The sequence below is a fragment of the Tachypleus tridentatus genome, chromosome 13 (assembly GCF_004210375.1).
Source record: "Tachypleus tridentatus isolate NWPU-2018 chromosome 13, ASM421037v1, whole genome shotgun sequence".
NCBI lineage: Eukaryota > Metazoa > Arthropoda > Merostomata > Xiphosura > Limulidae > Tachypleus > Tachypleus tridentatus.
The window spans coordinates 272,854,898-272,876,652 of NC_134837.1; the positions used below are offsets into that span (position 1 = coordinate 272,854,898).

The window sequence follows — 21,755 nt, forward strand, 5'->3', positions numbered from 1 at the left end:
TGTCAGTGTTCTATAGGGTGACATCTATGTGTCTGTGTCAGTGTTCTATAGGGTGACATCTATGTGTCTGTGTCAGTGTTCTATAGGGTGACATCTATGTGTCTGTGTCAGTGTTCTATAGGGTGACATCTATGTGTCTGTGTCAGTGTTCTATAGGGTGACATCTATGTGTCTGTGTCAGTGTTCTATAGGGTGACATCTATGTGTCTGTGTCAGTGTTCTATAGGGTGACATCTATGTGTCTGTGTCAGTGTTCTATAGGGTGACATCTATATGTCTGTGTCAGTGTTCTATAGGGTGACATCTATATGTCTGTGTCAGTGTTCCATAGGGTGACATCTATGTGTCTGTGTCAGTGTTCTATAGGGTGACATCTATGTGTCTGTGTCAGTGTTCTATAGGGTGACATCTATATGTCTGTGTCAGTGTTCTATAGGGTGACATCTGTGTGTCTGTGTCAGTGTTCTATAGGGTGACATCTGTGTGTCTGTGTCAGTGTTCTATAGGGTGACATCTATGTGTCTGTGTCAGTGTTCTATAGGGTGACATCTATGTGTCTGTGTCAGTGTTCTACAGGGTGACATCTATGTGTCTGTGTCAGTGTTCCATAGGGTGACATCTATGTGTCTGTGTCAGTGTTCTATAGGGTGACATCTATATGTCTGTGTCAGTGTTCTATAGGGTGACATCTATATGTCTGTGTCAGTGTTCTATAGGGTGACATCTATGTGTCTGTGTCAGTATTATATTGGGGGACATCTATGTGTCCATATCAGGGACATCGATATGTTCATAGCAGTATTATATTGGGGGACATCTATGTGTCCATGGTAAAGTTCTATAAGGGGACATCTATATACCCACAGCAGTATTCTATTAGAGGGCATCTACGTATGCGTAGCAGTAAAAGCGTCATACGAACTAAGGTATAATCCTATGTGCTCACTGTGTGTTTTTCTTATTTTTAATTTATATGTTTTATATAGTTTAAGTTTTGTATGGGTTAAATGTTACCTGTTTGCAAGTCGTGGTTAATCCGGATAAATAGCGTGAAGAGACTTTAGTTGTTGTTTTAACCATAGAATGTGAAGGTTTCTAGTTTTCTAATTGAATCACTTTTATTCTACGGATTAAAAAAAAACCAACATAATATTTTGTTTTCTTTGTTTTCAGGTATCATGATGTACACGTAGTGTTTATTCTATTATTAAATTCATCTATATTTAACTCATCCGTCATCTGAGGAAGGTCGTAGCTCCATCTGGCGGAAAACTAACTTATAAGAGGATAACTTCCCCTCTCTAACTCTATTCTAGTCCGTAACCGTATTTTGCATAATGTTGATAATACCGATGGCCTTCGTATTCAGTACTTTAATTCTCTTTTGCCGGTAGAACGAACTAGACCGTTTACATTATAGACTTCCAAAGATTTTTGTACAGTCCCTGGGACGTTTACGAATATTTGTAATAGACCATCTGCTAACAAAGTTTGTCTATAAATGTTTAGTTATATGTATTTAAGTTTTTTAAACTGTATTTAGTGTTCGTTTCTGTTGGTCGTCTGACGTGTTATTGTACTAGAGGTCATTTTGAAAGCATGACCTTCAAGTGCTACTATGACCTTTCAGTACTGTTATAGTCATTTTATGTCAGAAAATAAAGATATACATTAAAAATTTAAAACAATATATATATATATATATACATGTATATGTGTGTGTATTAGGGGGTTTGTACCCCTTGTTTTATGCTGTTTTTGTTAATAAACGGATTGCTCCGCAGAAACGCACTTTACGAAGTTACAACGCTAAAATCCGAGATTTGATTCCCCGTTGTGAACAAACAAACAAAATAATGCAACTGGGAATAAGTAATCAGTTTAATCCGCTCGAGGATTTACAGGTTATGGGCAAGCTTATGGAACCAGTGCTGATGTATCTGACACGTTTAGCTGTTTCTTTGACCAACCATTAGTGTGTTATGCAGAAATCAGAACTGTTTTAAAACTGCGACGTTGTACGGTGTCTACAACAAGTATTCAGACAGGACAACATTTCTTTTGTGTAATGTTTTACACTGTATGTTGTATTTGAACCTAGTAAATCCTTAAAGCCACTTATTTGTATTTATAAAAATAAAACCCTTAAGATCTTTTTCTTTAATCCTGTAGTAATTTTCTAAATGAATATTTAATGTCAGATGTGTTCAAACAATCAAGGCAACTAAACATAGATCAATTTTGTTATTTGTTTACCCGTAATTAGTGGGACCTTCCTTTAGTTAAGTTCTGATAACTGGTTCGAAAATGGCTAATAATTGTTCAGAAACTGGCGAAATAATGGTTCAGAAATTGGCTAGGCAATTGTTCAGAAGCTAGCTAATAACTGTTCAGAAATTGGCTGGATAACTGTTCAGATACAGGATAATACTTAATTAGAAACTGGCTGAATAATGATTCAGAAATTGGCTAGGCAATTGTTCAGAAACTAGCTAATAACTGTTCAGAAATTGGTTGGATAACTGTTCAGATACAGGATAATACTTGATTAGAAACTGGCTGAATAATTGTCTGAGCATACACAGTGGAAAATCTTGTTAAAAGGCGAAAATGTGTTCTAATTTTACTTACAGGTTCCTGAGTGTGTAATATTCAGTGGCTCTGCCTGAATATATGTATACAGAATACTGTAGATAGCATGTTTTTCAGTGTGCATTGTTCATTTGTTTTCTTTATATAGGGATCTTTGTACTATCAGAACTCCGTTTATAAGTATGCGAGAATCATTTTACAAATGGTAACACTCTACAACGATTTCATCAAATCCTCAAATCGAATGTGGGTCATAGACCAATTTATGAGGACTAATTTTAAAAACGGTCTCAGGTTCTAAAGTACTTACTATAAACTGTTTCATATAAAAGCAGTTAAGCCTAATCCACGATGAATGTTTATCAATATATCTGACACTCAGTTCAACGTTGTGTTAGACTGTACATTAGACTTGGGTTCAGTTTTCTAGTATCACATATCAACCATATGAATGTCTATATTTAGTTTCCTTATTGTTCATGTTTTGTGGTTTCTCGCTCGTTTTGTTTGCAAAGAAAAAAATAAAAAAATCACGTTGGCAAAGACTTCTTGGTCTCAGTTCTTTCTTCAGCACGGGCTTTTTATTTCATAGTTTATCTTAAAATATTCTGTCCACTGCTATACAAGGTTTTTCAAATATTTTTGTGATTTATTATTTATTTAATGTAACGCTACTTTTAGAACTTTACAAATGATCTAATATTTATTTATTAATAACATCGTATGAAATCTCAAAATAAAGAAATTAATGTTGTACATTCAATGGGTATTTTAATCCTAACTTGTTTTTATAACTCAGCTTTTCAAGAATACACAGAAGAGAACAATTTTACTAACTTAACGATTGTTTTATAGTGCTAGTACTCGGAAACTTCATTCTTATTATGACACACAACTGGTTATTATAATTTTAATAAATGTTTTCCTTCTAACACTGTATTCCTTTACTGTTTTATTTTGACGGTAGGTGGACATAGTTATGTTTTAAAGTAGTGACGTATTTCATTCCAACCCACCTCTGACCATTCCTGGTAGAGTTCTTCCAGCTTCTGGTATATACACGACTAAATTTCAATTCGAGTTATTATTTCGCTTAAATATTTCAGCGAAAACAAAATTCATACTGTTGATCTCGAAATGTAATTACGTTTATCGTGTATTAAAGCTAAAAACACTGACATGTTGTGAAAGTTTGAAACGTATACCTAAAAATAACCGGAATTGCCACTAAAATGAAAAATATTTACACTTCAAGTATAAAACTTTCAAGAAGAGTAAATAAAAAGTAAACGTCCAACTACAACAGAATAAACAACTATTTTTCTAAAATGACTATAGAAACTGTATTACAGCGACACTAAACACATATTTTTACTGACTGTAGTAAAGTATACGCTTGTTTGTCTTTGAATTTCGCGCAAAGATACACGAGAGCTATCTGTGCTAGTCTTCTCTGATTTAGCAGTGTAAGCCTAGAATGAAGGCAGGTAGTCATCACCGCCAACTGTTGGGGCCACTCTTTTATCAACGAATAGTGCAATTGACTAAAACATTATAATGCCTCTTTTTAATTTCGCGCAAAACTACGCGAGAGCTATCTGCGCCAGCCGCCTCTAATTTAGCAGTGTAAGACTAGAGGGACGTCTGCTAGTCATCACCACCCACCGCCAACTCTTGGGCTACTCTTTTACCAATGACTAGTGAAATTGACCTTCATATTATAACGCCCCCACGGCTGAAAGGGCGAGCATTTTTGGTGCAACGGGATTTGAACCTGCGACTCTGAGATTACGAGTCGAGCGTCCCTAACCATCTGACCGTGGCGGACTTAATAAAATATATGAAACAGCTCTGAAATATAATTATTTTTCAAGTTGTGATAGAGTTAATATTATGCTATGAAGCCTGTGTATACAAAGTAAACATGATTGTTTTAACAGAGACTTTAGTTTTAATAATATAAATTTCACAAATGACTCTCTAGCAACTAATTATACAAAAGTATATCTTTATGCTTCGTGGAAAACATTTGGTATAAACGTTAATGAATCCGCGTTATTCAAGATTAGACAACATCACATTGAAATATTAGCATTCCAAAAATTGCAGTAGATGTGCCAACGCATTTTAAACACAGCAGTGTTTCTCAACTAAAGTAGTAACATAGTTGTCATAAAACATGACCGAATGTTGACATCGTTTGATAATATGTGTACTTTGCACTTAAAATATAAGCTACCGCTACCTTGCGGGAAAATCTTATTGGTTGCATTTCTATTATTCTTGAGCTGTAACTACAAGCTATTGTTCAATGTTTATGCTTCGGAAACATTCGGGATTCTATTCTCCGTAGTGTACCGTGCCCAGATAGTCAGACAACTGCGATCAGCAATTGTTATAATATTTTTTTATAAATGTTTAATATCTGCAACTGGTAGTTGAGTAGAAACGTAACTATGCATGCAGTACTGTAGCTACTGAATGAAATTTATCTTGACTTTCCATTATAAGATCTTGAAATATTAGATAGAATTGCATCCGTGCAATAAGTATTAAATAGTATGACTATTTAATAGTTAAATAGTTAAGGTTATGGTTAAGTGATGGTTAAGGCGCTCGACTTGCAAGCTGCGGGTTGCGGATTCGAATTCCCCACCCCGTCTGCTCTACCAAACATGATCTCCCTTTCAGCCGTGGGAGACTTCATATTGTAAAGGTTAATCGCACTTTTCGTAGGTAAAAGAGTAGCCCATGAATTGGGGTGGATGGTGATAACTAGTTGCCTTCACTCTAGTCCTTCAGTACTAAATTAAGGATGGCTAGCGCAGATAGTCCTCGTGTAGGTTAGCGCGAAATTCAAAAACAAACAAACATTTGGACCAGTCAAGAAAGATGCTACTGTAAAGCCACGAGCTCTAAATGATTTTCTGTTGTTTAGTCTCTTTGGCTGTTTGTGCTGTGCTCCCTCACGGGTATCGAAACCTTGTTTTTATCGTCGTAAGCTGCTGAGCCAATATATGTAGGGGGAGGACTGAGATGTGTGGAGAGATGGACGTCTAATTCAGAGAAGAATGTATTTGACCAGTAACATAAACCTACTCACAAAATTAGAGACAGATTTAGTCCAACCTCCATCCCAGAGCGTAGAAAACCTAGTTGATAAGAGGTGACCTTGGTGAGGTATTCGAATAATGTGGATGGTGAAATAAAATATAATCTAACAGAACAGCAAAAGATGGAGAAATTATCGTTCTGATCATCTGGAATACTGTAGTGAAAAGCAGTGGATCACAAACTGACTTGTGTGAAGGGACAGATGCTATTTAAACCAAACTTAACATTATTACAAGAACAAATAAACCTAGAAGAGGTCATATTAAACAAAACGTTTTCCACCTAAGGAAACTAAAGTGGAATAATGTCACTGTGCTTGTTTCACAAAAGGCCCGGCATGGCCAGGTGGGTTAAGACGTTCGACTCGTAATCTGAGGGTCGCGGGTTCGAATCCCGATCGCACCAAATATCCTCGCCCTTTCAGCCTTGTGGGCGTTATAATGTTTCGGTCAATCCCACTATTCGTTGGTAAAAGAGCAGCCCATGAGTTGGCGGTGTGTGGTGATGACTAGCTGCCTTCCCTATAGTCTTACATTGCTAAATTAGGGATAGCTAGCACAGATCGCCCTCGAGTAGCTATTCAAAAACAAAGAAACAAAATTTCACAAATCTAATCAAAATTTGTCCATCTTTAGATTTTGAGCTATTGTAATATCTTAATATTTTGTCAACACTGTGGAATACCGTGAAATCAACTCAGTACAATAGAATTATGCTGTAAAACTAGATTTACTTTGACGGTTTAATGGGTAAAAAGGCATACATTTTTAATAACTTCATACACTGGCTGTGTTGTATCGATGAACAATTCCAAATATATTGTTCACGTGTGTTATTTGTTCTCGATATAATTGTAACAAATTGCACCGCGATGATCGTCTGCTCCAACAAGGAATCAGAAAAACACACGTGCTATTGTTGTTGTTTGTTATTAAGCACAAAGCTACACAAAAACTATCTGTGCTCTGCCCACCATGGGTATCGAAACCTGGTTATTAGCAGTATAAGTCCGCAGACACACTGTGCCACTGGGAAATAGCTCACGTGCTCAGTTTGATAGAACTTTTGAGAAATCCCTCAGCTGAACATAAAAAGGGTGGAGTGAGTCAAATGTCTGTCCTCAGCTGCCTCTCACCCACTCAGTTGGTTACTTTGACACGCTCAGTACACAGTCAAAACAAACATACCCATAATGTAATGAAATTCTGCAAAACTTTTTTTAAAAACTCTAGTTCTGTAAATATAAATTATTTTATATTTTTTTTTAGAAAATAATTTAAACTTCTGGATGTGTCTAGTTCACGTAAAGTCCAAAAGTGCAAAAATCGTTCAAACAGTTTCTGCTACACCTGCGAAAAGTAGATTACATTTTCACAAAAGAACATCACACACAAAGTAAAGGTACCTTATTGCCAATATTTCGGGTATAAAATTGAGACCGAGAAAAGCATTAGGTTTCACATGTGTGTTGTACAGTTTGTACATCTGACTTCACACAGTGGCTAAATAAGAAGAGTGCAAGTATATCATTGTAGTTCCCATGATACGAAGTGAACCCAAATACCATCAAATTGTCTGCTACTTTTGCATAACAAATATTTCTGGATATTCAAACAAAACTAAAAATTACATTAAATATCCAGATGTTGTATTTGCAATTAAATCAGTACTTCATGGGATGGTCATCCAGTGTCACATCCACAAGCAAACAGAAGAGTTATCCTGGGAAGAATACATTGGGTTATCTTTTTTTCTCTTTATCTGGTACTTCTATTCCTGTGTCACCTCAAAATAGACTACATCATCTGATCATACAAGAAGAGCTAAATGATCTGCTTCGTGACTTATTTCTATCAAAGCAACATGGGGAACGTTTTGGCTTTCGTTTACAACAATGGTATTTACTAGGTCCAGAGACAAAAGTCCCAATTTACCGAAGCTGCCATCAAAGTCTTGCTTTTCACTACAGTTTGCAAGATACTTTGTATTCCCTAACATAAATTGATGCACCAATAGAATAATTGGGTACTGAACACCATTCCTGAAAATGGAGACCTTTTAACAATTCATTTAAAGTTGGTCTGAAAGCTTTCCTTTTACACAATGAGAACACTAAGACATCAATTCCCGTTACTCATGCTGTGAGTGCCAAAGAAACTTATAAAAAGCATGCACGTAATACAATCTGAGATGTAATTTTAAATTTTTAAATTAATATAATAAAGTTATTTCACGACATATAAAAAGAATATTTTGAAAACGTTAATTATAACTCGAAAATTAGAAGTGATTCAATAATTTTCAACATGATTTTTAAAATATGCGTCTTCAGTTTATTGAGAAATAATCAAATTTTCTGTTGTTGTATCCCAGTGTTATTGGAGAGAAAAAAACCTGTATCAAAGCCTTTGTTAAAATCCTGAAACATAATATAGTATTTTAATAGTATTAAAATCATATTATTTACTCTGGGTGCTTGGGGTTAGAAGTAAAAGCATTCTAATGGGGAAGTAATACGCAATTATTAATAACAATAATGGTCAGTGATGCGGAATTTTGGAAGGCGCAACGACACCTGGACTTCAAACTAATGAACCTGGTCAAACGTAACTCCAGTATTAGAGTGAGAAATTTGGTTTGGTTTGAATTTCGCTCAAAGCTACACGAGGGCTATCTGCGCTAGCCGTCCCTAATTTAGCAGTGTAAAATTACAGGGAAGGCAGCTCGTCATCACCACTCACCGCCAACTCTTGGACTACTCTTTTACCAACGAATAGTGGGATTGACCGTCACATTACAATTCCACCACGGTTGAATGGGCGAGGATGTTTGGTGCAAAGGAGAATCGAACCCGCGACCCTATGGTTGCGAGTCGAGTGCTTTAACCACTTGACCATGTCCTTTGGCCGGTATTCCTTGTGAATGGATGAAGAGAAGAATATTAAATTACAACCGTATTTTATTTATCTATTTGTTATTAAAGTCTGGGTAAGTAATTAACTATTTGTTTTCACCAATATCATTTGGGAGTTCATCGTTGTAGGTCTCCATGTATAACAGTCTCAATAGATATAATGATAATGAAACCGTTTAATTAACTTGGGTACTTGATGCTAAAACATTAACAATGAAACGATAAATAATAACAAAATAAATATAAAAAAATAGTGGCTGCCAATTAATTACCCCGCCCTCCCCCTTAGGTCGGTAGTTCGAAATTAAAGATGGCGCCGCGCCACATGGACTACTAACTGACGAAGCTTCTAACACGAAGTTTCTTTTGAGTAAAAGTGATAATAAAACACTGCTATGAAATATTAACTAATGATTTATTACTGTCTTGTTTACTACACGTGTATGACATCACTGTCTTACAGTTCTGTATTTATAACACTCTCTTACTTTTAACCATCTATTATAAGTATACGTAGTCCAATATTAATACTTTACACTGGAGTAGTTTATAACTCAAACCTAGTTTATATTTAGTACTTGACACTGAAGTAATTTACAACTCAGTTTATCTTTATTACTTCACACTGGAGTACTTTATAACTCAAACCTAGTTTATATTTAGTACTTGACACTGAAGTAATTTACAACTCAGTTTATCTGTACCACTTCACACTGGAGTAGTTTATAACTCAAACCTAGTTTATATTTAGTACTTGATACTGAAGTAATTTACAACTCAGTTTATCTGTACCACTTCACACTGGAGTAGTTTATAACTCAAACCTAGTTTATATTTAGTACTTGATACTGAAGTAATTTACAACTCAGTTTATCTGTACCACTTCACACTGGAGTAGTTTATAACTCAAACCTAGTTTATATTTAGTACTTGACACTGAAGTAATTTACAACTCAGTTTATCTGTACCACTTCACACTGGAGTAGTTTATAACTCAAACCTAGTTTATATTTAGTACTTGACACTGAAGTAATTTACAACTCAGTTTATCTTTACCACTTCACACTGGAGTAGTTTATAACTCAAACCTAGTTTATATTTAGTACTTGACACTGAGGTAATTTACAACTCAGTTTATCTGTACCACTTCACACTAGAGTACTTTATAACTCAAACCTAGTTTATATTTAGTACTTGACAGTGAAGTAATTTACAACTCAGTTTATCTGTACCACTTCACACTGGAGTAGTTTATAACTCAAACCTAGTTTATATTTAGTACTTGATACTGAAGTAATTTACAACTCAGTTTATCTTTACTACTTCACACTAGAGTACTTTATAACTCAAACCTAGTTTATATTTAGTACTTGACACTGAAGTAATTTACAACTCAGTTTATCTGTACCACTTCACACTGGAGTAGTTTATAACTCAAACCTAGTTTATATTTAGTACTTGACACTGAGGTAATTTACAACTCAGTTTATCTGTACCACTTCACACTGGAGTACTTTATAACTCAAACCTAGTTTATATTTAGTACTTGACACTGAAGTAATTTACAACTCAGTTTATCTGTACTACTTCACACTGGAGTAGTTTATAACTCAAACCTAGTTTATATTTAGTACATGACACTGAAATAATTTACAACTCAGTTTATCTGTACCACTTCACATTAGAGTACTTTATAACTCAAACCTAGTTTATATTTAGTACTTGACACTGAAGTAATTTACAACTCAGTTTATCTGTACCACTTCACACTGGAGTACTTTATAACTCAAACCTAGTTTATATTTAGTACTTGACACTGAAGTAATTTACAACTCAGTTTATCTGTACCACTTCACACTGGAGTACTTTATAACTCAAACCTAGTTTATATTTAGTACTTGACACTATAGTAATTTACAACTCAGTTTATCTGTACCACTTCACACTGGAGTACTTTATAACTCAAACCTAGTTTATATTTAGTACTTGACACTGAAGTAATTTACAACTCAGTTTATCTGTACCACTTCACACTGGAGTAGTTTATAACTCAAACCTAGTTTATATTTAGTACTTGACACTGAAGTAATTTACAACTCAGTTTATCTGTACCACTTCACACTAGAGTACTTTATAACTCAAACCTAGTTTATATTTCGTACTTGACACTGAAGTAATTTACAACTCAGTTTATCTGTACCACTTCTCACTAGAGTACTTTATAACTCAAACCTAGTTTATATTTAGTACTTGACACTGAAGTAATTTACAACTCAGTTTATCTGTACTACTTTACACTAGAGTACTTTATAACTCAAACCTAGTTTATATTTAGTACTTGACACTGAAGTAATTTACAACTCAGTTTATCTGTACTACTTCACACTGGAGTAGTTTATAACTCAAACCTAGTTTATATTTAGTACTTGACACTGAAGTAATTTACAACTCAGTTTATCTGTACCACTTCACACTGGAGTACTTTATAACTCAAACCTAGTTTATATTTAGTACTTGACACTGAAGTAATTTACAACTCAGTTTATCTGTACCACTTCACACTGGAGTACTTTATAACTCAAACCTAGTTTATATTTAGTACTTGACACTATAGTAATTTACAACTCAGTTTATCTGTACCACTTCACACTAGAGTACTTTATAACTCAAACCTAGTTTATATTTAGTACTTGACACTGAAGTAATTTACAACTCAGTTTATCTTTATTACTTCACACTGAGTAGTTTATAACTCAAACCTAGTTTATATTTAGTACTTGACACTGAAGTAATTTACAACTCAGTTTATCTGTACCACTTCACATTAGAGTACTTTATAACTCAAACCTAGTTTATATTTAGTACTTGACACTGAAGTAATTTACAACTCAGTTTATCTGTACCACTTCACTCTGGAGTAGTTTATAACTCAAACCTAGTTTATATTTAGTACATGACACTGAAATAATTTACAACTCAGTTTATCTGTACCACTTCACACTGGAGTACTTTATAACTCAAACCTAGTTTATATTTAGTACTTGACACTGAAGTAATTTACAACTCAGTTTATCTTTATTACTTCACACTGGAGTACTTTATAACTCAAACCTAGTTTATATTTAGTACTTGACACTGAAGTAATTTACAACTCAGTTTATCTGTACCACTTCACACTAGAGTACTTTATAACTCAAGCCTAGTTTATATTTAGTACTTGACACTGAAGTAATTTACAACTCAGTTTATCTTTACCACTTCACACTGGAGTAGTTTATAACTCAAACCTAGTTTATATTTAGTACTTGACACTGAGGTAATTTACAACTCAGTTTATCTGTACCACTTCACACTAGAGTACTTTATAACTCAAACCTAGTTTATATTTAGTACTTGACACTGAAGTAATTTACAACTCAGTTTATCTGTACCACTTCACACTGGAGTAGTTTATAACTCAAACCTAGTTTATATTTAGTACTTGATACTGAAGTAATTTACAACTCAGTTTATCTTTACTACTTCACACTAGAGTACTTTATAACTCAAACCTAGTTTATATTTAGTACTTGACACTGAAGTAATTTACAACTCAGTTTATCTTTATTACTTCACACTGGAGTACTTTATAACTCAAACCTAGTTTATATTTAGTACTTGACACTGAAGTAATTTACAACTCAGTTTATCTGTACCACTTCACACTAGAGTACTTTATAACTCAAGCCTAGTTTATATTTAGTACTTGACACTGAAGTAATTTACAACTCAGTTTATCTTTACCACTTCACACTGGAGTAGTTTATAACTCAAACCTAGTTTATATTTAGTACTTGACACTGAGGTAATTTACAACTCAGTTTATCTGTACCACTTCACACTAGAGTACTTTATAACTCAAACCTAGTTTATATTTAGTACTTGACACTGAAGTAATTTACAACTCAGTTTATCTGTACCACTTCACACTGGAGTAGTTTATAACTCAAACCTAGTTTATATTTAGTACTTGATACTGAAGTAATTTACAACTCAGTTTATCTTTACTACTTCACACTAGAGTACTTTATAACTCAAACCTAGTTTATATTTAGTACTTGACACTGAAGTAATTTACAACTCAGTTTATCTGTACCACTTCACACTGGAGTACTTTATAACTCAAACCTAGTTTATATTTAGTACTTGACACTGAAGTAATTTACAACTCAGTTTATCTGTACTACTTCACACTGGAGTAGTTTATAACTCAAACCTAGTTTATATTTAGTACATGACACTGAAATAATTTACAACTCAGTTTATCTGTACCACTTCACATTAGAGTACTTTATAACTCAAACCTAGTTTATATTTAGTACTTGACACTGAAGTAATTTACAACTCAGTTTATCTGTACCACTTCACACTGGAGTACTTTATAACTCAAACCTAGTTTATATTTAGTACTTGACACTGAAGTAATTTACAACTCAGTTTATCTGTACCACTTCACACTGGAGTACTTTATAACTCAAACCTAGTTTATATTTAGTACTTGACACTATAGTAATTTACAACTCAGTTTATCTGTACCACTTCACACTGGGTACTTTATAACTCAAACCTAGTTTATATTTAGTACTTGACACTGAAGTAATTTACAACTCAGTTTATCTGTACCACTTCACACTGGAGTAGTTTATAACTCAAACCTAGTTTATATTTAGTACTTGACACTGAAGTAATTTACAACTCAGTTTATCTGTACCACTTCACACTAGAGTACTTTATAACTCAAACCTAGTTTATATTTCGTACTTGACACTGAAGTAATTTACAACTCAGTTTATCTGTACCACTTCTCACTAGAGTACTTTATAACTCAAACCTAGTTTATATTTAGTACTTGACACTGAAGTAATTTACAACTCAGTTTATCTGTACTACTTTACACTAGAGTACTTTTATAACTCAAACCTAGTTTATATTTAGTACTTGACACTGAAGTAATTTACAACTCAGTTTATCTGTACTACTTCACACTGGAGTAGTTTATAACTCAAACCTAGTTTATATTTAGTACTTGACACTGAAGTAATTTACAACTCAGTTTATCTGTACCACTTCACACTGGAGTACTTTATAACTCAAACCTAGTTTATATTTAGTACTTGACACTGAAGTAATTTACAACTCAGTTTATCTGTACCACTTCACACTGGAGTACTTTATAACTCAAACCTAGTTTATATTTAGTACTTGACACTATAGTAATTTACAACTCAGTTTATCTGTACCACTTCACACTAGAGTACTTTATAACTCAAACCTAGTTTATATTTAGTACTTGACACTGAAGTAATTTACAACTCAGTTTATCTTTATTACTTCACACTGGAGTAGTTTATAACTCAAACCTAGTTTATATTTAGTACTTGACACTGAAGTAATTTACAACTCAGTTTATCTGTACCACTTCACATTAGAGTACTTTATAACTCAAACCTAGTTTATATTTAGTACTTGACACTGAAGTAATTTACAACTCAGTTTATCTGTACCACTTCACTCTGGAGTAGTTTATAACTCAAACCTAGTTTATATTTAGTACATGACACTGAAATAATTTACAACTCAGTTTATCTGTACCACTTCACACTGGAGTACTTTATAACTCAAACCTAGTTTATATTTAGTACTTGACACTGAAGTAATTTACAACTCAGTTTATCTTTATTACTTCACACTGGAGTACTTTATAACTCAAACCTAGTTTATATTTAGTACTTGACACTGAAGTAATTTACAACTCAGTTTATCTGTACCACTTCACACTAGAGTACTTTATAACTCAAGCCTAGTTTATATTTAGTACTTGACACTGAAGTAATTTACAACTCAGTTTATCTTTACCACTTCACACTGGAGTAGTTTATAACTCAAGCCTAGTTTATATTTAGTACTTGACACTGAAGTAATTTACAACTCAGTTTATCTTTATTACTTCACACTAGAGTACTTTATAACTCAAACCTAGTTTATATTTAGTACTTGACACTGAAGTAATTTACAACTCAGTTTATCTTTATTACTTTACACTGGAGTACTTTATAACTCAAACCTAGTTTATATTTAGTACTTGACACTGAAGTAATTTACAACTCAGTTTATCTGTACCACTTCACACTGGAGTAGTTTATAACTCAAACCTAGTTTATATTTAGTACTTGACACTGAAGTAATTTACAACTCAGTTTATCTGTACTACTTCACACTGGAGTAGTTTATAACTCAAACCTAGTTTATATTTAGTACTTGACACTGAAGTAATTTACAACTCAGTTTATCTGTACCACTTCACACTGGAGTACTTTATAACTCAAACCTAGTTTATATTTAGTACTTGACACTGAAGTAATTTACAACTCAGTTTATCTGTACCACTTCACACTGGAGTACTTTATAACTCAAACCTAGTTTATATTTAGTACTTGACACTATAGTAATTTACAACTCAGTTTATCTGTACCACTTCACACTGGAGTACTTTATAACTCAAACCTAGTTTATATTTAGTACTTGATACTGAAGTAATTTACAACTCAGTTTATCTTTACCACTTCACACTGGAGTAGTTTATAACTCAAACCTAGTTTATATTTAGTACTTGACACTGAGGTAATTTACAACTCAGTTTATCTGTACCACTTCACACTAGAGTACTTTATAACTCAAACCTAGTTTATATTTAGTACTTGACACTGAAGTAATTTACAACTCAGTTTATCTGTACTACTTCACACTGGAGTAGTTTATAACTCAAACCTAGTTTATATTTAGTACTTGACACTGAAGTAATTTACAACTCAGTTTATCTGTACCACTTCACACTGGAGTACTTTATAACTCAAACCTAGTTTATATTTAGTACTTGACACTGAAGTAATTTACAACTCAGTTTATCTGTACCACTTCACACTGGAGTACTTTATAACTCAAACCTAGTTTATATTTAGTACTTGACACTGAAGTAATTTACAACTCAGTTTATCTGTACCACTTCACACTGGAGTACTTTATAACTCAAACCTAGTTTATATTTAGTACTTGATACCGAAGTAATTTACAACTCAGTTTATCTGTACCACTTCACACTAGAGTACTTTATAACTCAAGCCTAGTTTATATTTAGTACTTGACACTGAAGTAATTTACAACTCAGTTTATCTTTACTACTTCACACTGGAGTAGTTTATAACTCAAACCTAGTTTATATTTAGTACTTGACACTGAAGTAATTTACAACTCAGTTTATCTTTACTACTTCACACTGGAGTGGTTTATAACTCAAACCTAGTTTATATTTAGTACTTGACACTGAAGTAATTTACAACTCAGTTTATCTTTACCACTTCACACTGGAGTACTTTATAACTCAAACCTAGTTTATATTTAGTACTTGACACTGAAGTAATTTACAACTCAGTTTATCTGTACCACTTCACATTAGAGTACTTTATAACTCAAGCCTAGTTTATATTTAGTACTTGACACTGAAGTAATTTACAACTCAGTTTATCTGTACCACTTCACACTAGAGTACTTTATAACTCAAGCCTAGTTTATATATAGTACTTGACACTGAAGTAATTTACAACTCAGTTTATCTTTACTACTTCACACTAGAGTACTTTATAACTCAAACCTAGAGTACTTTATAACTCAAACCTAGTTTATATTTAGTACTTGACACTGAAGTAATTTACAACTCAGTTTATCTTTATTACTTCACACTGGAGTACTTTATAACTCAAACCTAGTTTATATTTAGTACTTGACACTGAAGTAATTTACAACTCAGTTTATCTGTACCACTTCACACTGGAGTAGTTTATAACTCAAACCTAGTTTATATTTAGTACTTGACACTGAAGTAATTTACAACTCAGTTTATCTGTACTACTTCACACTGGAGTAGTTTATAACTCAAACCTAGTTTATATTTAGTACTTGACACTGAAGTAATTTACAACTCAGTTTATCTGTACCACTTCACACTGGAGTACTTTATAACTCAAACCTAGTTTATATTTAGTACTTGACACTGAAGTAATTTACAACTCAGTTTATCTGTACCACTTCACACTGGAGTACTTTATAACTCAAACCTAGTTTATATTTAGTACTTGACACTATAGTAATTTACAACTCAGTTTATCTGTACCACTTCACACTGGGTACTTTATAACTCAAACCTAGTTTATATTTAGTACTTGATACTGAAGTAATTTACAACTCAGTTTATCTTTACCACTTCACACTGGAGTAGTTTATAACTCAAACCTAGTTTATATTTAGTACTTGACACTGAGGTAATTTACAACTCAGTTTATCTGTACCACTTCACACTAGAGTACTTTATAACTCAAACCTAGTTTATATTTAGTACTTGACACTGAAGTAATTTACAACTCAGTTTATCTGTACTACTTCACACTGGAGTAGTTTATAACTCAAACCTAGTTTATATTTAGTACTTGACACTGAAGTAATTTACAACTCAGTTTATCTGTACCACTTCACACTGGAGTACTTTATAACTCAAACCTAGTTTATATTTAGTACTTGACACTGAAGTAATTTACAACTCAGTTTATCTGTACCACTTCACACTGGAGTACTTTATAACTCAAACCTAGTTTATATTTAGTACTTGACACTGAAGTAATTTACAACTCAGTTTATCTGTACCACTTCACACTAGAGTACTTTATAACTCAAGCCTAGTTTATATTTAGTACTTGACACTGAAGTAATTTACAACTCAGTTTATCTTTACTACTTCACACTGGAGTAGTTTATAACTCAAACCTAGTTTATATTTAGTACTTGACACTGAAGTAATTTACAACTCAGTTTATCTTTACTACTTCACACTGGAGTGGTTTATAACTCAAACCTAGTTTATATTTAGTACTTGACACTGAAGTAATTTACAACTCAGTTTATCTTTACCACTTCACACTGGAGTACTTTATAACTCAAGCCTAGTTTATATTTAGTACTTGACACTGAAGTAATTTACAACTCAGTTTATCTGTACCACTTCACACTAGAGTACTTTATAACTCAAGCCTAGTTTATATATAGTACTTGACACTGAAGTAATTTACAACTCAGTTTATCTTTACCACTTCACACTGGAGTACTTTATAACTCAAACCTAGTTTATATTTAGTACTTGACACTGAAGTAATTTACAACTCAGTTTATCTTTACTACTTCACACTGGAGTACTTTATAACTCAAGCCTAGTTTATATTTAGTACTTGACACTGAAGTAATTTACAACTCAGTTTATCTTTACCACTTCACACTAGAGTACTTTATAACTCAAGCCTAGTTTATATTTAGTACTTGACACTGAAGTAATTTACAACTCAGTTTATCTTTACTACTTCACACTGGAGTACTTTATAACTCAAACCTAGTTTATATTTAGTACTTGACACTGAAGTAATTTACAACTCGGTTTATCTGTACCACTTCACACTAGAGTACTTTATAACTCAAACCTAGTTTATATTTAGTACTTGACACTGAAGTAATTTACAACTCAGTTTATCTGTACCACTTCACATTAGAGTACTTTATAACTCAAACCTAGTTTATATTTAGTACTTGACACTGAAGTAATTTACAACTCAGTTTATCTGTACCACTTCACATTAGAGTACTTTATAACTCAAACCTAGTTTATATTTAGTACTTGACACTGAAGTAATTTACAACTCAGTTTATCTGTACCACTTCACACTGGAGTACTTTATAACTCAAACCTAGTTTATATTTAGTACTTGACACTGAAGTAATTTACAACTCAGTTTATCTGTACCACTTCACACTGGAGTACTTTATAACTCAAACCTAGTTTATATTTAGTACTTGACACTATAGTAATTTACAACTCAGTTTATCTGTACCACTTCACACTGGAGTACTTTATAACTCAAACCTAGTTTATATTTAGTACTTGACACTGAAGTAATTTACAACTCAGTTTATCTGTACCACTTCACACTGGAGTAGTTTATAACTCAAACCTAGTTTATATTTAGTACTTGACACTGAAGTAATTTACAACTCAGTTTATCTGTACCACTTCACACTAGAGTACTTTATAACTCAAACCTAGTTTATATTTAGTACTTGACACTGAAGTAATTTACAACTCAGTTTATCTGTACCACTTCTCACTAGAGTACTTTATAACTCAAACCTAGTTTATATTTAGTACTTGACACTGAAGTAATTTACAACTCAGTTTATCTGTACTACTTTACACTAGAGTACTTTATAACTCAAACCTAATTTATATTTAGTACTTGACACTGAAGTAATTTACAACTCAGTTTATCTGTACCACTTCACACTGGAGTAGTTTATAACTCAAACCTAGTTTATATTTAGTACTTGACACTGAAGTAATTTACAACTCAGTTTATCTGTACCACTTCACACTAGAGTACTTTATAACTCAAATCTAGTTTATATTTAGTACTTGACACTGAAATAATTTACAACTCAGTTTATCTGTACTACTTCCCACTGGAGTACTTTATAACTCAAACCTAGTTTATATTTAGTACTTGACACTATAGTAATTTACAACTCAGTTTATCTGTACCACTTCACACTAGAGTACTTTATAACTCAAACCTAGTTTATATTTAGTACTTGACACTGAAGTAATTTACAACTCAGTTTATCTTTATTACTTCACACTGGAGTAGTTTATAACTCAAACCTAGTTTATATTTAGTACTTGACACTGAAGTAATTTACAACTCAGTTTATCTGTACCACTTCACATTAGAGTACTTTATAACTCAAACCTAGTTTATATTTAGTACTTGACACTGAAATAATTTACAACTCAGTTTATCTGTACCACTTCACACTGGAGTAGTTTATAACTCAAACCTAGTTTATATTTAGTACATGACACTGAAATAATTTACAACTCAGTTTATCTGTACCACTTCACACTGGAGTACTTTATAACTCAAACCTAGTTTATATTTAGTACTTGACACTGAAGTAATTTACAACTCAGTTTATCTTTATTACTTCACACTGGAGTACTTTATAACTCAAACCTAGTTTATATTTAGTACTTGACACTGAAGTAATTTACAACTCAGTTTATCTGTACCACTTCACACTAGAGTACTTTATAACTCAAACCTAGTTTATATTTAGTACTTGACACTGAAGTAATTTACAACTCAGTTTATCTTTACCACTTCACACTGGAGTAGTTTATAACTCAAGCCTAGTTTATATTTAGTACTTGACACTGAAGTAATTTACAACTCAGTTTATCTTTACTACTTCACACTAGAGTACTTTATAACTCAAACCTAGTTTATATTTAGTACTTGACACTGAAGTAATTTACAACTCAGTTTATCTTTATTACTTCACACTGGAGTACTTTATAACTCAAACCTAGTTTATATTTAGTACTTGACACTGAAGTAATTTACAACTCAGTTTATCTGTACCACTTCACACTGGAGTAGTTTATAACTCAAACCTAGTTTATATTTAGTACTTGACACTGAAGTAATTTACAACTCAGTTTATCTGTACTACTTCACACTGGAGTAGTTTATAACTCAAACCTAGTTTATATTTAGTACTTGACACTGAAGTAATTTACAACTCAGTTTATCTTTACCACTTCACACTGGAGTACTTTATAACTCAAACCTAGTTTATATTTAGTACTTGACACTGAAGTAATTTACAACTCAGTTTATCTGTACCACTTCACACTGGAGTACTTTATAACTCAAACCTAGTTTATATTTAGTACTTGACACTGAAGTAATTTACAACTCAGTTTATCTGTACCACTTCACACTGGAGTACTTTATAACTCAAACCTAGTTTATATTTAGTACTTGATACTGAAGTAATTTACAACTCAGTTTATCTTTACCACTTCACACTAGAGTACTTTATAACTCAAACCTAGTTTATATTTAGTACTTGACACTGAAGTAATTTACAACTCAGTTTATCTGTACCACTTCACACTGGAGTAGTTTATAACTCAAACCTAGTTTATATTTAGTACTTGACACTGAGGTAATTTACAACTCAGTTTATCTGTACCACTTCACACTAGAGTACTTTATAACTCAAACCTAGTTTATATTTAGTACTTGACACTGAAGTAATTTACAACTCAGTTTATCTGTACCACTTCACACTGGAGTAGTTTATAACTCAAACCTAGTTTATATTTAGTACTTGACACTGAAGTAATTTACAACTCAGTTTATCTGTACCACTCACACTGGAGTACTTTATAACTCAAACCTAGTTTATATTTAGTACTTGACACTGAAGTAATTTACAACTCAGTTTATCTGTACCACTTCACACTGGAGTACTTTATAACTCAAACCTAGTTTATATTTAGTACTTGACACTGAAGTAATTTACAACTCAGTTTATCTGTACCACTTCACACTGGAGTACTTTATAACTCAAACCTAGTTTATATTTAGTACTTGACACTGAAGTAATTTACAACTCAGTTTATCTGTACCACTTCACACTGGAGTACTTTATAACTCAAACCTAGTTTATATTTAGTACTTGACACTGAAGTAATTTACAACTCAGTTTATCTGTACCACTTCACACTGGAGTACTTTATAACTCAAACCTAGTTTATATTTAGTACTTGACACTGAAGTAATTTACAACTCAGTTTATCTGTACCACTTCACACTGGAGTACTTTATAACTCAAACCTAGTTTATATTTAGTACTTGATACTGAAGTAATTTACAACTCAGTTTATCTGTACCACTTCACACTAGAGTACTTTATAACTCAAGCCTAGTTTATATTTAGTACTTGACACTGAAGTAATTTACAACTCAGTTTATCTTTACTACTTCACACTGGAGTAGTTTATAACTCAAACCTAGTTTATATTTAGTACTTGACACTGAAGTAATTTACAACTCAGTTTATCTTTACTACTTCACACTGGAGTGGTTTATAACTCAAACCTAGTTTATATTTAGTACTTGACACTGAAGTAATTTACAACTCAGTTTATCTTTACCAC

The 21,755-nt window shown here is 32.8% G+C and overlaps 1 protein-coding gene across 1 annotated transcript in view; it reads left to right on the top strand.

Moving 5' to 3' along the window:
• LOC143236575 (diacylglycerol kinase beta-like) overlaps positions 1-3,137 on the top strand; it is a 32,120-nt gene extending 28,983 nt beyond the window's left edge. The window contains exon 14 of the mRNA XM_076474874.1: positions 1,174-3,137. The gene's annotated coding sequence lies outside the window, so the exon portion shown is untranslated. The remainder of the gene's footprint in view (positions 1-1,173) is intronic.
• The last annotated feature ends 18,618 nt before the right edge of the window (positions 3,138-21,755 follow it).